General features: G+C 41.3%; 1 protein-coding gene across 2 annotated transcripts in view; it reads left to right on the top strand.

The window, feature by feature from the left end:
• SGCZ (sarcoglycan zeta) overlaps nucleotides 1-22,747 on the top strand; it is a 1,846,920-nt gene that overhangs the window by 1,800,131 nt on the left and 24,042 nt on the right. The window lies entirely within an intron of this gene.

Raw genomic sequence — 22,747 nt, forward strand, 5'->3', positions numbered from 1 at the left:
TCTCCATCGCTCCGTGGTCACTCACCGGAAGTGCGTCGAGGACCGGAAGGGGCGGTGGTGGATCATCCGGTCCATGGATGGGTAAGTAGGCCGAACGCCTCTCCTTCTCGTCCTCTGCAGGTTCCGTCTTCGCCTGGCGGGAGTAAGGGGGTGGTGGAGTCTCCTTACCTCTCCGCTGAAGGCTGATGTACTCGGGTCCCTCTGGGTCCGCCTCCGACGCCGTCTCCACCGCACTAGGAGTCACCACGGCCGTGGGACTTCTAAGGGCCTCAGGCCGCACCAGTGCTCGCCGTTGGGAGGTGTCGGGACTCGTCTGCTCCATCTCTCCGGTAAGTGGACCGCCATCTTTGTTACAGCTGGGGTGGTTCGCCGGTAGGCACATCGCCACCGATTGGACGCCATCTTCCTCCACCGAAGATAATTGGATCGGATCCTCCGCAAGGGAGTCACTGGGTTCTTGGGCGGTACCGCTAGTGGGCAGTGGTACAAAACGGGCTCGCTCTGGTACCTCCACTGCGGTTGTGCTCTCCTCCGCCGACGGTTCTCTCGGCTCAGTAGCTGGCTGGGCCTTGGTTCCTACCGCATGGGTGACGCGGGGAACTAGGGCAGCCTCGTCTCTTGTCTCCGCCCACTCCGTTAGTGTTTCCGGAGAGGCTCCCCGCGTGGTCTCGATCAATGGCCATGGCTCGTTAGGCCACAGGTAGTACGTGCCACATTTAGGACATCGTGCTTGCGTGCTTGGGACCTGTCCGGGTGTCCCGCAGTGGATGCACAGGCACCGGAGGTACTCGTGGCCCTCAATCTCCACTATCAGTAAGCCTCCTGGAAGCTGGTAAATCGTGGTGCTCAGTTTGGCCATATTTCGCTCAGGGGTGGAATAGTTCAAAGTTTCGGCTCCTCTCTCTGTGAATGTCAGACAGAAGTGAAGCTCCTCGCTCTCACTTCCTGTCCCTCCCTTCGCTGGGGAAGACTCTTCTGATTGGCTCTCCTTGTGCCCCCTCCCTCTGGTGGAAAATAGAGGAGGGGCACTCCTTTCAGTGTGTTGTGGCCTTGTCTGTTGGCCAGTCACAGCACAGGTGGGTGGGCTTTCGGCTTTCATGCCGATCCGCTCCTCTTGCAGGGGATCTGGGTTTGGCGCCAAACCCCTGCACATCTCCCTCCACATTTCTCTCACAGGCTCTTTGCACGATTCATGTGCGCGCTCCTGGATTGGCGGGAATCACCATTTTAACTCGGCTGCTAACTGCTGGGCCGTGGATTGTGCTGCGGTCGCCATTTTTAACTCTTTCATGCTCCGCAGAGCTCATGTAGTGACGGCCTCCATCTTTGATGAGCCCTCCAAATGTATAATCTCTCTATTCTCTGTGTAACACGTTCCTAGACACTGACTATACTCCAACTGCTCAGTAAACGCTCTCTGAATGCTTTACCCACTGGTATGATGTGGCATACCCCAGGCTAGGCAGAACTCCTTCTCTGTGCCCCGCACTCGCTGACAGTTCCTACAAGTACTCTGTGGTGTGTTTTATGTGGGTGCTGGCTAGTGTACCGGGCATCTCCCTAAGTACGGGCGTCTCCTAATTTTGGCCACTCATAGTGTGGGCTCTGGGCCATGGTCCCTGGACAAGTTAATAGGCTAACCCCCCCAGTTGCCTCACACTATCTGCCTCAAGGGACTAGGACAGCAATAGCCATAAACCCATCTTACATCACCCATCTAGGACACCCAGGGTGTACTGTGTGGGAGTCCACGCTCCCCTGACTACCCCTGGTATGATATGCCCTACCCTCCATAGCACTTGCACGGAAGGTGCACTTCACTCCTCCCGTTCTGCTTCGCTGAAAGCCTGACCTGTTTGGGATCTCAGCAGCTTGCCTCCAAATGTAACCCATGTCCCTCCCCCCCAGACACAGATAGCATATCTAGGGTGTAGTGAGGGCTGGCCACATGTACTTGGTGGTGCGTATCTGCTTGGAACAGGAGGGCCCGAGTCTCCCGCGTTGGTATTGGGGACAACAGGACCAGTCTTCAGGGGTATATGCCTCCATCTTTCTAGCAACGGTGCAGCGCCTCATCTCCATAAGTCCCAGGGATGTGGGATAGGACCCTTACAGAGAAAACCCTGGTCCCAGGGGGAATGCTCCTTAACTCACACACAGTCTCTGGGTAAAATATCAGCAAGGTCTTTATTGTCTTGCAACACGGTGAGGTAGCCCACAGCAGTTCATGCAGACTCAACAGTTCATAGGAAGCAGTTCTCCCTAATGTACAGGCCTGTTCTCTCCTCTCCTTCCCTCCAAGTAGGCTTCCCAGCAGGATGGTCTGTGGGGGGCCTCAATACCCCTATGCCCACCTCAGAGGGTATCCTCTGGGTGGGGATTGATTTTCCCCCTCACCCCCTTAGCTGGATGAGGGGCATTGGTCCACTCTGATGCTGCTCACTCTCCAAACTCAAAGGTTGGTTTCCTTACTCTCTCTTCTGTATGTAGGATAGAACATCACTCCTCTCCTCCAACTCCCAGGACAGACAAGAACCAACTGTCACTGACAGGAACTGGCCACTAAATAGAGTCAGCCCTGCCCCTCATGATGTCAGCAGGACCTCCCCTCTGTCTAGGCATGCACAGAGTCAGGGGGCCCGCCTCCATCACTCCAGGCTGGGCTTGAAGGGGGGAAAACCCATGGTTACTACTGGCGCCTGCCCTTACCAGGGCTTACTCCAGTAGAAGAAGGATAAGTAGCCCGCTCTTACTTATAGGGGCTACATGTACAAGAGAAGACACAGAATTGTACAGATCTAATGCTGGTTACTTACTTTGGGCCTCGATCTAGCACAACACACTGTCTGCTATCATGCCCATGGTCAGACTAATCTTGTAAAGCAGAGTCCCCCAGTCACAACAGTGTAAGTACTGGAAGGGGGTGGGGGATGTCCAATCTTATTGTACTGTGTGCATAATAACAGTCAATAGTTTGTCCAAATCACCCCTCTGTCAATGACAGAAGAAATCCATGGTTGTTTACACTGGGTGACTCAGTTAAGCCCCAAGGAATTTAAAACCCCAAGAGCCAAAGCCTGAGACATTATTTGTCTATGTGTGTGAATGTCATATGGCCCGGGGAAGGTGTTGATAGAGAGAGAAGGATTAGAAAACAACTGTTTGAACTGTTTGCAAATGTACTTAAATAAAAGTTAAAGTACAGGATAACTTTGAAATGCCCTTTGCTTGGCTTTGTGAGGGTGGTGGGGGGGAAGGGGTGGAAGGTGCAATTCAATTGGTCTGTCTTGGTCTAATGCTGGGATGAGCGTGAAGGATTAAAGTAGAAATTAACAGTTTGAACTGTTTTAAAATGTAATACAAGTTATCACTCCGAGAGATCATATTTGTGTGTGTGTGTAATATTTCCATAAACAGTATGAAAAGCAGACAAAGCCTACCAAAAGTTGAAGGTATTGAATTGAATCCCCCCCCCCAAAAAAAAAATACAGTACAGGCATACCCCGCATTAACGTACGCAATGGGACCGGAGCATGTATGTAAAGCGAAAATGTACTTAAAGTGAAGCACTACCTTTTTCCCACTTATTGATGCATGTACTGTACTGCAATCGTCATATACGTGCATAACTGATGTAAATAAGGCATTTGTAACAGGCTCTATAGTCTACCAGCTTGCGCACACCTTCGGTACAGGTAGGGAGCCGGTATTGCAGTTCAGGACGTGCTGACTGGCGCATGCGTGAGCTGCCGTTTGCCTGTTGAGCGAGATGTACTTACTCGCGAGTGTACTTAAAGTGAGTGTCCTTAAACCGGGGTATGCCTGTATGCCACCTCATAGAGAAATAAAAAGGTACTGATTTTATAACTGGAAAAATTGATAAAATATGGAAAAAAATGCATCACATAATGTTTTCTTAAAATCCCATAATTATTCAGCCCTTCTAGACAAATCACAATGCCGGACTTATCAGCCATGTGAAACCAGGAAAAGTAATTTCTCAGCCAAGAGCCAAAGCCTGAACCATTACGTTTCTTTGTGTGGGAATGTCCTATGACCCGGAGGAGGTGTTGATAACAAGTCGAATGCCATTTCCTTGGCTTTGTAAGGGTGGTGGGGGGGAGGGGGGAACTCAATTGGTCTGTCTTTTATCTAATTCTGGGATGAGCAGTATGAAAAGCAGGCCAAGCCTACCAAAGTTGAAGGTATTGAATAGATACCTCCCGCCCAAACATTTTTTTTTAATTTTGGGCTTTCTCACCTGAATAATTTACACATGCAAAGTCTAATTATACAGCAAAATGCAACATCATTGATAAAATAAAAATGTTGTGGTTTTAACAATGTAAAAATTGATTAAATCTGAAAACAATGCATCACATAAGGTTTTGTTTAAGCTCACAATTATTCTCTCCTTCTCAAGATAAAGACAATGTTACTTAATTTTTTTTAGTTGATTTCTAAGTCCGATTGGCAGTGAAGGCTTTCTACACTAGTTCACAATGCGCATGCGTGTGGAACCAGGAAATGGAATCATGAAACCGTAGTCGTTCTGTGTTAATTTCTCATGGCCGGGGGTGGTGTTGATAGCTAGTCCCATGCCTTTGCATTGTGGGGCTGGGGGGGAGGTGAGATGTAACTAAATTGATTTGTCTTACAGTGCTGCACTGATGATCATGAAGGATTAGACAACAACTCTTTCAATTGTTTGCAAATGTAGTGATTTTATAAATGTTAAAATTGATTAAATATGAAAAAAATGCATCATATAATGTTTTCCATTAACCATGAAGTAGAATAAAAGCAAGAATCATCTCTGTGTGAAATTTTATTACATGTTATGACATGTAATTGAGTCGATCACATACTGTACAGTGCATAGTGTGTTGTCCAAAATAATAGCATGGCAAAGTTTTAAAAACATGGAGCTGGTAATACTGACTGTATAAAAGTAAAAAAGGCAAAGTTTTTAAAAAGCGATATTAGAGTTCCATCGAACTTCATCCTTATCTTTTGAAGCTCGATTTCAAAGTTTCTTTTCTAGAAAAAAAATTATGCTATAAGTTCTGGTCATACACATGAGTCAAGTAATGCACTAGTGCCCATTTGTACAAGCATTGATATGTCAGGCATACACTACTATAGTGTCATTGGGAATTAAAGTTGATACTGTAAAGTACATTATATTTACCTTCATTATAAACTTTGCCAACCAGGTGGAGATGAGCCAATGTCAGAGATGTATTGTGCGTACAAGCTGGGGTCACTCATGTAGTCTGCATTAAAATTGACAGGTGCCTGCTGAAGCTGGTTATCAGGTGGTGCCAGGTAGCAAGGATTGCGGTTCAGCAGGTTTTCAGTGACAGTTGGCTGTTATTGCAATAGAATTGGCAAGCCGGTGTTGGTACAATGCCGGGTCGGGTACGAATCTTAAATGGATTAAACCCGACCTTTCTCCTTTTGAAGTGGTACCAACCAATCGGATTCTGAGATATACCACGTGAGGCAACTATCCCCTTGAGAGAGACTGGTATCACACAGAGGTGTGCAGGGCTCTGGCACCTACTGTCCCCTCCCCTTGGGGGAGTGAGGAGTGATTACCTTATCTGTGACTCTATTAGGGAGTCAGGGAAGAGCAAGGACTTCCCTTGGTGCCCTTGGCAATGGGTGAATGTCCAGGGACCATCCTAAGGCTGGAGGCCGGTTGTACTGTGAAGACAGAGGCTGTTATATTCTGTAATGCAGAAGAAGAGAGAATAAAGTTTTCCTGTTAACGTATACTGCTGCCTGGTGTGCATTCTATCTGGGGAAGTGGAGTACATTCTCAAGCAGGAATTGCCTTCATCTTACTGGAGCCTGCAAGTGATGGAGGCGCAGATCACCATGAGATAAAGACCAGTCACTTACCTCAGAAGCCTGTCCTAATGTCCTCACTACCATTGGCGGACGACGCAGCATCCTGTAAGGCTACACTTATAGTGCCGGCGATGCGACGGTCATGCTATGGTCACAGGAAAATCAAATAGATATGACTTCCAGCGATCGCGACCAATCCGTTCCACCGTCGCGCCGTCACGTCGCGCTTACTATAAGCACACGCAATGGCTGCAATGCATTTGTTTTGCCGCGACGTTGCGTCGCTGTTGCCATCGCCGGCACTATAAGCGCAGCCTAAGTCAGCAGGTGTCCAGCACTACACACCCTGTAATGGGCAGATCTCCCAGGGGTTGGGGAAACACTTTTACAGATGATTAAGAGGTTAGTGGCCATTAGTTTGTTTTTTATTGTTCTGTTGCTGCCATGGAGGACGGGGAGGAAGATGAAGAGGAAGATGAGTATGACCTTCATCCTGGCAGGGGTAAGTGCAACTTTAATTTACTTTATGCTGGCTGGATAATGTTTCATTTTAAATGGGCAAATTAGCTATTATCCAGATCTGGATAATAGGGATTTTGCCCATTACTGTTCTGTATGTGTGCTATATGTGTTGGGGTGGGGATAGAGGAGGTGGGTAGTCGGGTTGTTGTATTTTAATTTTTATTGGAGGTAGAAGGATTGGGTAAAGAGGGTAGTTGCACCAAGGGAGGGTGGTTAGGCCTCTCAGGTTGGTAGGTAGGATTTAACCGCCTCATTACCATAGTGGTTCCCACCGCTATGGTAGTGAAGGGGTTAACTCCTCCCGCAACCGTCCCACCAGGCCTAACCACCAACCTGGGGGCAACTACTCCCTTCATCTACCCCCTACACCTTTAACAAACCGGGGTCTCAGGTTTAACTCCTTCATTGCTTTAGCGGTTAGCCGCTATGGTAATTAAGCTGTTTTTATTTACATTTTAATAATAGTGTACTGTAGCAGGGTGTTTCCGGAGCTGAACCGCATTGATTCCAACCTCAGGGACCCCTGCTTCCTGAGTTATAGGCCCGTTAAGGGGTGCCTGTATCTCCTGTGTCACGTGACCGAAACATTTAAATGCACAGGAAATACCTGGACCCCATACCGGGTCCTGTAACTCAGGAAGCAGGGGCCCCGATGCTGAAATCAATGCGATTCTGCTCCGGAGACCACCTGCTACAATACACTGTTATTAAAATGTAAATAAAACCACTATGATCTACATCTGTAGATTTAAAGAGGCAAAATGTCACTACTGAACATATATGAGTAAATGTTAGAAGCAAAGGAATGTAAAATTATTCTCAAGCTTTAGCATCAAGCAAAATAGGCGTTGCATTAGACAATATGATCAAAATGCTTTATCAAATTCTGAATATCTATGACAAGGAACCAGGTTTGGGGATGATTGTAACTGTTTGTAACTGTAACTCATCAATGACCATGAAGTAAAATGGAAGTTGATTCATGGTAAAGAGTTTCCATTATAGCTGAATCCTCACAAGTTCTTAAAGAATGTATATAGAATGCCGTGACTATAATGAACAGACTGTAAAACTACTTGGAAGCTGTACAGTAAGTGTCTGTAATCTTTCTTTAAAGGGAAAATTACATCTTACCATTTCAAAAGGTCAGCACTAGAGTCTCTTAGGAAGAAAAAGATTAACACAGGTGGGAATCAGAGTCCAAGGTCCACATCATTATTGAAAGACAATTAAGCAAGATTACTGAATTTGATGAACTACAGTTAGACCTTACAAATTACCACTGGTATCATTTGATCTGATCTTATAATTTCATCTATACTGTACATTTGAAAGCAAGAGATCTTCCATATGCCTTTTGCACAAACATTAACTAAGACCTTGAGTCAATCCAGCATTACATAATGGGTTACACCAGTTTTACCTATTTTGAAGATTAACAGAAACATAATAATTTGCAGAGATTATAAATGCAGAGATTATAAATGCACAGTAAACGAGGCTCACATATCTTGTGCCTGCTGTAAACAAACGGCTCACTGATATTGCTAGTGTTACAGTATTTGCACAACTCAACCTATGCCAAGGCATATCAACCATTGATTATCAATAAGGAAGCTGCAGGTGCACAAACAACATACAGTAACTCATATGGATCTTTTTGAGTTAAGTAACTCCAGTTTGGAATTTATATGTCACGGAGAATTTTCCAGCATTTCATGGACATCCTTATCTCAGGAATTCCAAGAGTCACATCATACATTGCTTTTCTGATCATCAAATCCTCTGAGCATACTCTATATCAGGGGTGCGCAAATTGGGGGTGCAATATTTTCCAGGGGGGGTGGGCATGGTGGTTACAGAGGTCCCATGCTCTTCCCCAAGGCATTTCAATTAAATGCTGGGGGATCGAGCGAGGCCTCTGTAACTTCCCTTACCTTGGCATCCAGCGATGCATCGTCATAGCTACATGGCATCAAATGACGCCACAGGATCACGTGATGTCACATTACCATGGCAACATGATGTTACATAACCCACGGCGTCATTCGACGCCGGAGCCAAGGTAGGGGGGTGGGGGGCAGAAGATAAGGTAAAGGCAATCGAGTATGCTTCTTGGCCAAAATACAATGATAAACTTCAAGATTTCCTGGTATTGTATTGCTCATTCTCTACCACAGTTTTCTTGCACACAGTGAAACAATTGCTTATCTCCCCACCGCCTTCTTAAGGGGTTTTATGGAAATGGACTCACCAACATGAACAGAATGAAAAAATGTTAGGAGGGTTATGTACAGTATCAAGGAAAAAGTGGAGCAATTCAGAGGTAAAATACCTGCACAATATCTATCATAGCCATTACTGAAACATGGTGGGATGAAACTCATGATTGAGCAGTTAATTTTAAGGGGATAATGCAACTAGAAGAAGTGATGGAGTATGTTTACAGGGTATGTTAAATCAAATTTAAAACCTATTACGGTATTAGGGAAGATGTTTAGGAATTTATGAAAATGTAGAGACTTTGTGGATATAAATTAGCGGTGGAGGTAAAAGTAGAAAGAAAATATTTGAAGGGATATGCCATAAACCAACAATGTCTGTGACATTGAGGAAGCCAAAATACTTTGGCAAATGGATAATGCAGCAAAACTTGGTAATGTTTGCCTAATGGGTGATTTTAATTATCTAGCCCCAGACTGGAGCACTGGTTAGCATTACAACTAAAGGAAACAGTTTTTTTTTTTTTTTGTGTGCTAAAAGACAATTACATTACAAGGTACCAACCAGCAGAGTGGTATTACTGGATTTACTAATATCAAACAATGTAGAATTAATGACAAATATTCTGGGAACATTTGGGAAACAGTGATCATAACATGGTCTCATTTGAAATAAATGATCAAAAAACATATTACACAGGTTCAACAAAGAGTACATTTTAGAAAGGCAGATTATAATAAATTGAGGAATAATCTAAAATGACTAAATTGGGATGACAATTTGCAGGAAAAAATATTGAAGATAAATAGGCTGTCTTTAAAACATTGTTAGATAAGTATACTTATGAGAATATACTTTAGGTAAGACTGCAAATGAAAAAAAAGAAACAAGTCTAAAACAATGTGGCTATATAAACAGGTACGGGAGGAAATGGAAAGGAAGAGGTAGGCGTTTAGATCCTTAAAGTCAAAAGGGATTTGGGGATGATTGTAACTGTTTGTAACTGTAACTCATCAATGACCATGAAGTAAAATGGAAGTTGATTCATGGTAAAGAGTTTCCATTATAGCTGAATCCTCACAAGTTCTTAAAGAATGTATATAGAATGCCGTGACTATAATGAACAGACTGTAAAACTACTTGGAAGCTGTACAGTAAGTATCTGTAATCTTTCTTTAAAGGGAAAATTACATCTTACCATTTCAAAAGGTCAGCACTAGAGTCTCTTAGGAAGAAAAAGATTAACACAGGTGGGAATCAGAGTCCAAGGTCCACATCATTATTGAAAGACAATTAAGCAAGATTACTGAATTTGATGAACTACAGTTAGACCTTACAAATTACCACTGGTATCATTTGATCTGATCTTATAATTTCATCTATACTGTACATTTGAAAGCAAGAGATCTTCCATATGCCTTTTGCACAAACATTAACTAAGACCTTGAGTCAATCCAGCATTACATAATGGGTTACACCAGTTTTACCTATTTTGAAGATTAACAGAAACATAATAATTAGCAGAGATTATAAATGCAGAGATTATAAATGCACAGTAAACGAGGCTCACATATCTTGTGCCTGCTGTAAACAAACGGCTCACTGATATTGCTAGTGTTACAGTATTTGCACAACTCAACCTATGCCTAGGCATATCAACCATTGATTATCAATAAGGAAGCTGCAGGTGCACAAACAACATACAGTAACTCATATGGATCTTTTTGAGTTAAGTAACTCCAGTTTGGAATTTATATGTCACGGAGAATTTTCCAGCATTTCATGGACATCCTTATCTCAGGAATTCCAAGAGTCACATCATACATTGCTTTTCTGATCATCAAATCCTCTGAGCATACTCTATATCAGGGGTGCGCAAATTGGGGGTGCAATATTTTCCAGGGGGGGTGGGCATGGTGGTTACAGAGGTCCCATGCTCTTCCCCAAGGCATTTCAATTAAATGCTGGGGGATCGAGCGAGGCCTCTGTAACTTCCCTTACCTTGGCATCCAGCGATGCATCGTCATAGCTACATGGCATCAAATGACGCCACAGGATCACGTGATGTCACATTACCATGGCAACATGATGTTACATAACCCACGGCGTCATTCGACGCCGGAGCCAAGGTAGGGGGGTGGGGGGCAGAAGATAAGGTAAAGGCAATCGAGTATGCTTCTTGGCCAAAATACAATGATAAACTTCAAGATTTCCTGGTATTGTATTGCTCATTCTCTACCACACTTTTCTTGCACACAGTGAAACAATTGCTTATCTCCCCACCGCCTTCTTAAGGGGTTTTATGGAAATGGACTCACCAACATGAACAGAATGAAAAAATGTTAGGAGGGTTATGTACAGTATCAAGGAAAAAGTGGAGCAATTCAGAGGCAAAATACCTGCACAATATCTATCATAGCCATTACTGAAACATGGTGGGATGAAACTCATGATTGAGCAGTTAATTTTAAGGGGATAATGCAACTAGAAGAAGTGATGGAGTATGTTTACAGGGTATGTTAAATCAAATTTAAAACCTATTACGGTATTAGGGAAGATGTTTAGGAATTTATGAAAATGTAGAGACTTTGTGGATATAAATTAGCGGTGGAGGTAAAAGTAGAAAGAAAATATTTGAAGGGATATGCCATAAACCAACAATGTCTGTGACATTGAGGAAGCCAAAATACTTTGGCAAATGGATAATGCAGCAAAACTTGGTAATGTTTGCCTAATGGGTGATTTTAATTATCTAGCCCCAGACTGGAGCACTGGTTAGCATTACAACTAAAGGAAACAGTTTTTTATTTTTTGTGTGCTAAAAGACAATTACATTACAAGGTACCAACCAGCAGAGTGGTATTACTGGATTTACTAATATCAAACAATGTAGAATTAATGACAAATATTCTGGGAACATTTGGGAAACAGTGATCATAACATGGTCTCATTTGAAATAAATGATCAAAAAACATATTACACAGGTTCAACAAAGAGTACATTTTAGAAAGGCAGATTATAATAAATTGAGGAATAATCTAAAATGACTAAATTGGGATGACAATTTGCAGGAAAAAATATTGAAGATAAATAGGCTGTCTTTAAAACATTGTTAGATAAGTATACTTATGAGAATATACTTTAGGTAAGACTGCAAATGAAAAAAAAGAAACAAGTCTAAAACAATGTGGCTATATAAACAGGTACGGGAGGAAATGGAAAGGAAGAGGTAGGCGTTTAGATCCTTAAAGTCAAAAGGGATTTGGGGATGATTGTAACTGTTTGTAACTGTAACTCATCAATGACCATGAAGTAAAATGGAAGTTGATTCATGGTAAAGAGTTTCCATTATAGCTGAATCCTCACAAGTTCTTAAAGAATGTATATAGAATGCCGTGACTATAATGAACAGACTGTAAAACTACTTGGAAGCTGTAAGTGTCTGTAATCTTTCTTTAAAGGGAAAATTACATCTTACCATTTCAAAAGGTCAGCACTAGAGTCTCTTAGGAAGAAAAAGATTATCACAGGTGGGAATCAGAGTCCAAGGTCCACATCATTATTGAAAGACAATTAAGCAAGATTACTGAATTTGATGAACTACAGTTAGACCTTACAAATTACCACTGGTATCATTTGATCTGATCTTATAATTTCATCTATACTGTACATTTGAAAGCAAGAGATCTTCCATATGCCTTTTGCACAAACATTAACTAAGACCTTGAGTCAATCCAGCATTACATAATGGGTTACACCAGTTTTACCTATTTTGAAGATTAACAGAAACATAATAATTTGCAGAGATTATAAATGCAGAGATTATAAATGCACAGTAAACGAGGCTCACATATCTTGTGCCTGCTGTAAACAAACGGCTCACTGATATTGCTAGTGTTACAGTATTTGCACAACTCAACCTATGCCAAGGCATATCAACCATTGATTATCAATAAGGAAGCTGCAGGTGCACAAACAACATACAGTAACTCATATGGATCTTTTTGAGTTAAGTAACTCCAGTTTGGAATTTATATGTTACGGAGAATTTTCCAGCATTTCATGGACATCCTTATCTCAGGAATTCCAAGAGTCACATCATACATTGCTTTTCTGATCATCAAATCCTCTGAGCATACTCTATATCAGGGGTGCGCAAATTGGGGGTGCAATATTTTCCAGGGGGGGTGGGCGTGGTGGTTACAGAGGTCCCATGCTCTTCCCCAAGGCATTTCAATTAAATGCTGGGGGATCAAGCGAGGCCTCTGTAACTTCCCTTACCTTGGCATCCAGCGATGCATCGTCATAGCTACATGGCATCAAATGACGCCACAGGATAACGTGATGTCACATTACCATGGCAACATGATGTTACATAACCCACGGCGTCATTCGACGCCGGAGCCAAGGTAGGGGGGTGGGGGGCAGAAGATAAGGTAAAGGCAATCGAGCATGCTTCTTGGCCAAAATACAATGATAAACTTCAAGATTTCCTGGTATTGTATTGCTCATTCTCTACCACAGTTTTCTTGCACACAGTGAAACAATTGCTTATCTCCCCACCGCCTTCTTAAGGGGGTTTTATGGAAATGGACTCACCAACATGAACAGAATGAAAAAATGTTAGGAGGGTTATGTACAGTATCAAGGAAAAAGTGGAGCAATTCAGAGGCAAAATACCTGCACAATATCTATCATAGCCATTACTGAAACATGGTGGGATGAAACTCATGATTGAGCAGTTAATTTTAAGGGGATAATGCAACTTGAAGAAGTGATGGAGTATGTTTACAGGGTATGTTAAATCAAATTTAAAACCTATTACGGTATTAGGGAAGATGTTTAGGAATTTATGAAAATGTAGAGACTTTGTGGATATAAATTAGCGGTGGAGGTAAAAGTAGAAAGAAAATATTTGAAGGGATATGCCATAAACCAACAATGTCTGTGACATTGAGGAAGGCAAAATACTTTGGCAAATGGATAATGCAGCAAAACTTGGTAATGTTTGCCTAATGGGTGATTTTAATTATCTAGCCCCAGACTGGAGCACTGGTTAGCATTACAACTAAAGGAAACAGTTTTTTTTTTTTTTGGTGTGCTAAAAGACAATTACATTACAAGGTACCAACCAGCAGAGTGGTATTACTGGATTTACTAATATCAAACAATGTAGAATTAATGACAAATATTCTGGGAACATTTGGGAAACAGTGATCATAACATGGTCTCATTTGAAATAAATGATCAAAAAACATATTACACAGGTTCAACAAAGAGTACATTTTAGAAAGGCAGATTATAATAAATTGAGGAATAATCTAAAATGACTAAATTGGGATGACAATTTGCAGGAAAAAATATTGAAGATAAATAGGCTGTCTTTAAAACATTGTTAGATAAGTATACTTATGAGAATATACTTTAGGTAAGACTGCAAATGAAAAAAAAGAAACAAGTCTAAAACAATGTGGCTATATAAACAGGTACGGGAGGAAATGGAAAGGAAGAGGCAGGCGTTTAGATCCTTAAAGTCAAAAGGGACGGAGGCATCGTATCAGAATTCTAATGCATGTAACACAAGTTTCAAAAGGGCAAATTAATAAATAAAGATGAAAAAATTAATTATGATTAGCAAAAATTGAAAATGAAAAAAGAAGTACACTAATAACAAGAAGATTAGAAAAGAGAATATAGGACCCTTTCAGTATGAGATGGGCAGGCATATTTTTAGAGATAAGGAAATGCAGAGGTATTAAATACATTATCTGCCTCTGTATTTACCTGGGAGGAAACAATAGAAAAAATATTGCAACAGGAGGAAGTAAGAACTTCTATTTTTTTTGTTTCAAATTTTTTTATAAGGCATTTGTACAATTACACATTTATACAGACATACCTTTGCCTAATAAAGGGGTTTATTTTTGTTTTAAACATTGAAAAGCCTCAACATGCCTCCGATCCCTTTTAGGGGATCGAGCAGGGCAGGCGAGAGAAAAAGAGAGGGGAGGGGGAGAGCAGAAGGGGAGGTGGGGGGGTTCTCAGCCTCCTCCTTTGTCCGTCGGAGACCCAAACCGTATCCTTGCTATCTAGTATCTGGGTTTGCTCCTTTTTTTTTTTATTATTATTATTATATGGGGGGTTCTATTCTGTTGGTTGAGTCAGCCATGGTTCCCAAACTTTATAAAAGGACGTTGTCGTTCTTTTCAGAAAGGCTGAGAGTTTTTCCATCAACATTACCTCATGGATTCTTTTCTTTACAGTTTGCTTGGGGGGCGACACCTTTTTCCACGAGGCGGCCACCGCACATCTTGCCGCTGTAAGGATGAAGGAGATTAATTTTCTTATTGGGCGGTCAATGTTCTCTATTGGCCTGGCCAATAAGTAGGTCAGCGGATCAATGGGTATTGTGAGGAGAACTTCTATTTTAATGAACAATTGGTTAACTGACGAAGAAGTTCACAGGCGGCTTGATAAAGTTAAATTAAATAAGGCACCTGGCCATGATGGCATACATCCAATATTGTGAGTTAAGTTCAGTAATAGCCAAACCATTATATTTAATATTCAAGGACTCCATTTCGACAGGTTAAGTACCACACGATTGGCATAAACCAGGCATGGTGCCTATATGTAGACAGGGAGCTAGATAATTACCAGGGAATTTCAGACCTGTAAGACTGACATCAATAGTGGGGAAGCTACTTGTAGGGTTTAGTACAGGACAATATTCAGCAATACCTTATGAAAAACAACATTGTTAGTAATAGTCAGCATGGATTTATGAAAGATACCTGTAGGTCGTGTCAAACTAAGATTATTAGTTTCTTTGAGGAGGTAAGTAGAAATTTAAACCAGGGTAATGCAGTTGATGGGGTCTACTTTTTTCTAAAGGCTTTTAATACAGTCACATACAAGAGGTCAGTGTAGAAAATAAAGCAAATTGATCTCAGTAAAAATATTTGCATCTGGACTGAAAACTGGTTGAAGGATAGACAACAGAGAGTTGTCATAAATGAAGTATTTTCAGGTTTGGCTAAAGTTGTAAGTGGAATACCCCAAGGAGCAGTAATGGGAACCCTGCCTTTTAACTTGTTTATTATTGGCTTTGGGGTTGGCATAGAGAGCAAATTCTCCATCTTTGCTTATGACACTGTATTGTGAAGGTAGTAAAATCAGAACACAGTGTCATTTCTCTTCAGGACTTGGATGGACTGCGAACTTGAGAAAGTAAAAGGCAGATGAGGTTTAATACAGATAAAGATCAAGCATTTGGAAAACAAGAATAAACAGGTGACTTACAAATTAAATGGGACAACATTTGGTCAATCCTTGATGGAGAAGGATTTAGGAGAACTTTTAGACAGCAGGCTTAGAAATAGTGCCCAATGTCAGGCAGTAGCTACTGTACAAAGAAAAATAAGTTATTTTATTGCATCAAATGGGCTATGGTTAAGAGGACAGTAAGCATAATTTTGACCCTCTATAAAGCATTACTAAGACCACACCTTGAATATGGAGTACAGCTTTGGGCCTCACTCCATAAACCATGCATTATGGAACTAGAAAAAAAATAGAGAAGAGCCTTCAAATTAATAAAGGGGATGGGAAATCTGACATGAGAATAAACTAGCTAAATTTGATTTGTTAACATTAGAAATGAGATGTCTAAAAGGGGATATGATAACTATATACAAATATATGTGGAGACAATACAAGGAGCTTTCAAACAAACTATTAAACTCAAGGGCAGTACAGGAGAGGAAAGGAGATTTCAGCAGCAACAAAGGATAGGGGTCTTTACAGTAAGAGTAGTTTAAATGTGGGTCCATGGTTTTTAGTCTTTTATTTATTTTCCAATTTGGTCTACAGTTCTACTAGTTCCTTTTGACTGAGAACACTCACGCCACAGAAATACCCAACAGAATGATTAACAACATTCATTTTTTCATTTGTTTGCTCTTGTTTGCTCTTACCTCTTTCTTTCATGTACTTATTGAAATGGAAAGTAGTTCACAAACTGTCACCAGCCACATCAAGTTTTTTTAGGAATAACAAATGAACAAAATGTTGGGTGCTTGCCTAAAAAAACCTGGTCTGGTTAAGGGCCCTTTGGAGAGGTCTGAAAACCTACTGGAGTAGATTAATGTACTATTATGCTTACTGTAATGACAAGGAGGAGGCATCAAGTTTCGAAATAAGAGGAGGTCTATATTGTACATATTGGAGTAGAAAAAGTTCATTTCAATGCACTGCACAGGTATCTGTTTGACAGAACTATGCACACATGAGTAGAGATGGGCACTTTTCTGGATTTTCCTGGAATTTTTTAAGACCAAGTTCGATCTCCAGAACAAAATCGTCTGTGGATTGTGTGCTTACAAATCCGAGCCAATAAATTCAAAAATGCCTTTAAATCCACTCCTCTCAGATTTTTATTCTACAGTAGCACTGAAAATCCATCTTGCGAATTCTAGATTTTAATATATCTGCAAAACTGACTAACAATTTTAACTTATCCATGGAATGGATTCACAATCCGTGGACGGATTTTTAAGAATCCAAACTCGGATTTAATATGCGTACATGTTCTTATGGACAGACTTTTAGGACATTTGGAATGTGACTCATTTAAATACACTCAGGGTACCTCAGGTGTGGGAAGAGTGCCCCTTGGGTAGCACAGGTAAAGTGCCGCAGTGCCTTATTTTATTCCTGTCTACCACGGACATTGTCCATTTATAAGCATTGTACTGGTTGGGTGCCATTATGTGTTATGGTTGTGAGTGTCAAGCCGACTAGAGCATCACATCTACCTTGTTCCTTGTGATACCTCAGGTGTGCTCCTTTTTCAGCACCGAAATCTCTCCCTAATTTATTTGGAGGGAGGTTTTAGGGGATAAATATAAATCTGGAGACACTAATGCAATGGAAATCCTCGTCCTCCCCTTTGTCTTTTTCCTCCTCCTCCTCCTCCTCCTCCTCCTCCTCCTCCTCCTCCTCCTCCTCCTCATCATCATCATCATCATCATCATCACCATCATCATCATCATCATCATCATCATCATCATCATCATCATCATCATCATCATCCTTCTCCTCCTCCTCACTGTATTTCAGGTATGTGGATTGAATCCAAATTTGGATTCTTAAAAATCCAACCATGGATTTGCAATCTGTCACTTGGATTTGTACTGAAAGAAAAAAATAGTGAATTTGTCTTTTTGAGACTGATCCACAGATGAAAGGAACTAGCCAATCAACAGCGGATTCAAATTCAAAGAAAAAATGTGCCCATCTCTATACATCAGCACATACATAAAAATAAAAAAAGCTAACATGTCCCCCAACAAGATGTCACAATAATACTTATATTGTAAGAGAACTTTCAATTCTATAGCACTTTTGAAAATAATATGGTAGCAAAAAATCAGGTAATATTATTACCATTTAGTACCAAGATATATAAGTAGAGCATTATAGTGTGATAGCTAACAAATCTGCTAACAATCTTTATTGTTCCAAAACTAATTACATTCAAAATAACATTAACAAAACAAGCCAATAAAACATCATATTTAAAAATCAATAACATGAAGTGCCTTAATAATTTAGTTTGATCTCCCTTGCTATCTTTCTTGCAATAAAACAACAATGCAAGCTTAAAAGTCAAGATTATCATTCTAGTGATATAGCTTTTAATTATAATTAAACATTAAAACATCCTGTACTAATAGCTAATATGTATGCAAAAAAGAGAAAGCGAGTAGTTACATGTTGAAAGTGGTGGCCTCAATCACCTTCTTAATAAGGAGGTAAATTATTTTGTTGTTGTTTTTTTACCCTTGAGGCCCATAGGGAGAACATGAAGATCAAATTTAATGGCTTTTTTTCTTTTATGTCAATGCTAGCGACAGTGTTAGCGAATGCCAGTGACTTCCAGATAATGACTGCAAAATAATCCTAAAAGCTAATGCTAAACATAATGAGATGGAAATTGTTCGTGCAGCAAGGAAGTGATAGAACGTTCATAAGATCCCTTTCTCTCACAGACTTGAATTCAAGCTTTGTATGTCATTTACAATATATATTCATTAAAATATATATATATATATTGGACAAATGTTTCTACTTTAGTTAATAGAAGCTACGTCAAATTTGTCCATTAGTAACATTTTGTACAAATGGTACCATTTCATATTTTTACAGTGTATTTGCTTATAAATTAAGATTAAGCTGTGTGAAAGGATTTCCCAAAAGAAGTGAATGCATACTTCCCTGCTGTTTGTTGTGTGTGTTTTTTTTATTCTATTTGTATATATATATTTTCTTAGCTGTTTTAGTAAACTATTTTAGTAGTTAAATAAGTAAACCAATCAATCTAATTTCTTCTAATAAAGAATAAAGATCTTTATAGTTTTTGTTGTACATTATATTTTGAGTTTCAAAATGTCTACTGTTCTTTATATTCCATTTTTTTAATGTTTTATCTTGAACTGCTATTTATGTTTGTATAACTCTGAGAACACTAGAATCTATAACAGTTATATCGTTGTTCAGCTTCCTATTCGAACCTTCAGGGAAGGAGGAGTTTAACCCTCTGAGGGGTGCTACAATTGAAGGCATTATGGTTATAAGCACACCCATCTCCAGCTCCCTCACCACCAATGTTTTTATTTTCACCTTTTGTATATATTGTAACGGATCGGGGGATTCACGCTCCCCAGCGTGTCCCCGTCACCTCTGTTCCCACAACTTCTATCTCTCCCTCTTCCCTGCGGCCTCACTCTCTCCCTTCCCTTCCTCACGGCCGTTCCTCTGCGGCGTGGTTGGCATACCCTGACGCACATTTGGGTCACGTGCGCGGCCCCTGCAATGTGCGCGCGCGTTCCCGGTCACTCGCTCCCCTCCGCGGCACCCGCATCCCTCGGCGTATCTCTATTCCCCCAGCCTCTACATTACCTTGCTCCTCCGCCTCTCCTTCCCTCTCGCCTTCGTTGTCGAGCGTCCCCGCGTCGGTTCGTCCCTCGCGCTCCGTGGCACGTGTGGTGCACGCACATAGTGCTCTTACAGGGGGCGCGCGCACCCGCTCCATTTATCTGCCGCCCCTTAACTCTAGCTACGCCCCCCATGGCTTACAAGCCATCTCTATTGATTATTTCCCTGTCTTCTTCCCTGCTCTCTCAGACCTATCCCTGCAAACTTCCACTCAAGCCTCTGCTCCTCCTCTCTTCCCTATTGGTTCTCCTTCCTTTATAACCCCACTCTGTCCTCTTACTCATTGCTCTGTAGCTCCTGTGTGTGCAGTGTCTATGCCTAGCTCCCTTGTTTGTTTCAGCGCTGGTTCCTGTCCCTGCCCCTGTTTGGATTCCCTTGGCTTGAACTTGTGTACTCATTTGGATTTGACTACTCTGCTTTTTCCTGCCCTTGAACCTTGGCTTACGGACTTCACTACGCTGCTTTCTCCAATGTAAATGGAGGAAAACAAGCGCAAAAAGACTGTGGAAGGATACGTAATAGTCCAAATATGTAAATATCCTTGATGGGTGCCGCACCGGAAAGCAAGTGTGTTCGTTCTGGGCCACTTGAGTTGTTTGAGGAGAGAGGTTCCAAATGCGCACAATCTCATCAAAATGGGAAATACATAGAGAAAAAGGAAAAAAAGGACACAATAGTGTAATACTGTATAAAACAGTTAGGGATAGAAGGTAATGCACTCACATTAGGCGAGGTTAAATAAGCATTTTGGATGCTAAGTATAACCACACTGGTGTTGAGGAATCTCCATTAGCAGGATATCTCTGATGGTATGAACCTTCTCCAAGGGCAGGACTCGCAGCGTCAATTCAGGCTCCTCAGCAACAGGATATTCCCAATAGAACGATAAAACACAAAATAGTGTAATACTGTATACATAAGAGATGCTAGAATGCTAAGAGCCAAATGCACACTCTCATTATAGTGAAAATAGGAAGACTTATGGTTGTTAAAGTTACCAACTTATATGGGTGGTTCTGGAATCGCAGGATAATTCCAAAAAACAGGAAAAGAACGCAGGAAAAAAAGGAAATAAATATTTATGGTATAAAAACAGAAAACAGAAGGCCACAAAAGCTACACTAAAAACAACTGGATCCCAACTCTCAATAAACCCCAGTGATGGCCACACACCAGGGGATACAGATAAGAGAAGGTAACAGTGCTCCAGAAAGCTTCCAAGGTTCTCCTGCTATCTGTATAATGGTAAAATAAAGTCCCAATGCATTTCATCTCAAACAGACTTCTCCCAGGCGGTATCTGCAAGTCCTGCTGTCCTTTTCCTATAAGTAGTTTAAAATTTGCGCCTTTTTTCATTTATCCGGCTTCCTATTGTTAGCGCATTGCGTTCCATTGGCTAATGCGTTCCAAGCTGTAGCGCAACGTCGCATGCGTGATGTCATCATGTAAACAAACTGAAGGCAGTATATGAAGTGCCTGTTTTCCACACGCGGCAGATAAGAGGGTGAGGTGAGTGGCAAAGTTAGGAAAAAAGCCATGAACGTGTGGCCTGCCTTATACTAGCCTAATATTAATAAAGAGCACATGGAATACATAAAGAAATGAATAAATAACATCGTGATATACATATAATAGTAATGGTGTATAAAGTGACTAGTGCTTTCTCCAACCCTTGAACACTGGCTTACGGACATCACTACGCTGCTCTCTCCAATCCTTGAACTCTGGCACACGGACATTACTCTCCGATCTCTGGCACCCCGGACTCTGCAAGTATACGTTAACCCTTTCTTACCAGGCCCGGCAACGCATTACCACACTCCGGGCACACCCTCACTGCTGTGGATGCGTGTTATACCCATACCCACCTCAGTACTGGGGACTGGCCAGGTCTGCGGGCATACAGGCGTTACATATATACCCTCACATCCTATACACACCCTTTGCATGACTAAGGCTGCGCTTATAGTGATGGCGACACGACGGCGCCGTTGTGTTATAGCAAAACAAATGCATTGTTGCCATTGCATGCGCTTATAGTGCACGCGACGGCGACAGAGCGACAGTGCTACTAGAAATCTGGTAGTCACTGTTATTTGATTTTTTCGGTGACGGTCTCCCCTTGCGACCAATCAGGAGCTTCTCCGTGCCTCTGCCCTCCCCTTTTGTGACGTTGCTGGCCTTGCAGCCAGCAACATCGCCTTAAACTCAATTGCAACTTTTGCTAATGGCGACGGGTGACAACATCAGTCGCCGTCGCCGGCACCAGCACACTATAAGCACGGCCTTAATAATGTTTATCTTTTATTACCGATTTGCTTTCCAATATTCAAGATGAATGGCCTATGAAGGGGTATTGAGACCCAGAATTAAAATTTTCCCACCAAATTTCTGTGTTCGATGAGTGCAATGTATAAAGGGATTATTTTTGGATGACCTCTCTCAATCAACTATTTTTGTATATATGCTTATTACCTTCCATTATGCACCTTGTACATTTCATATACTATACATATTTACAAATACACTTGGTTGACCAGCAGGTATATTTCTTTATATATAACGCTATATAAATAAGAATATACATATATATTGGAGGGGGTATTCTTGAGATACAGTAATGAACCCTAAACCTGCAGTTTAGGCTGTTAAAACCTCTTTCTCAAGAATGAATTTGTCTCCAATATTATCACAAAGTCTCTCAGTAACTATACAGATTTCTCTGTTTGAAAGAATGTTCTTGTGCATAGTTTTGGTACTGTAACTGTATTGTCTGAAATAATTTGTTTGTAGTATTTATTCAAACTAGAAATGTTACATACAGATTTAACAGCCCTTGTGTCTCCGGCACCGGGGCAAACTTTGGGAACATGACCATGGCTGCCCCAGCGCCAGAGGACTAACCCTGCTGGGAGTCGATCCAGAAATCTTGGTCCCCCACCATGCTGTCACGGCAGGCACTGTCTACAGAACAGCAGCAGACATCTATATTATTGCAATATTGGGCTTACATCAACTGAGCAAAGATAAACTTTCTTGGGACAAAAAAAACAGCAATCTTGATTTGCCTAATAAAAAGGATGACAATTTAAATTATGTTTTAATAGTTTCTCTAGGCGGGATTTGAATAAATGTTAATTGTAGAAAT

The sequence above is a fragment of the Ascaphus truei genome, chromosome 1 (genome assembly GCF_040206685.1).
Source record: "Ascaphus truei isolate aAscTru1 chromosome 1, aAscTru1.hap1, whole genome shotgun sequence".
Lineage (NCBI taxonomy): Eukaryota > Metazoa > Chordata > Amphibia > Anura > Ascaphidae > Ascaphus > Ascaphus truei.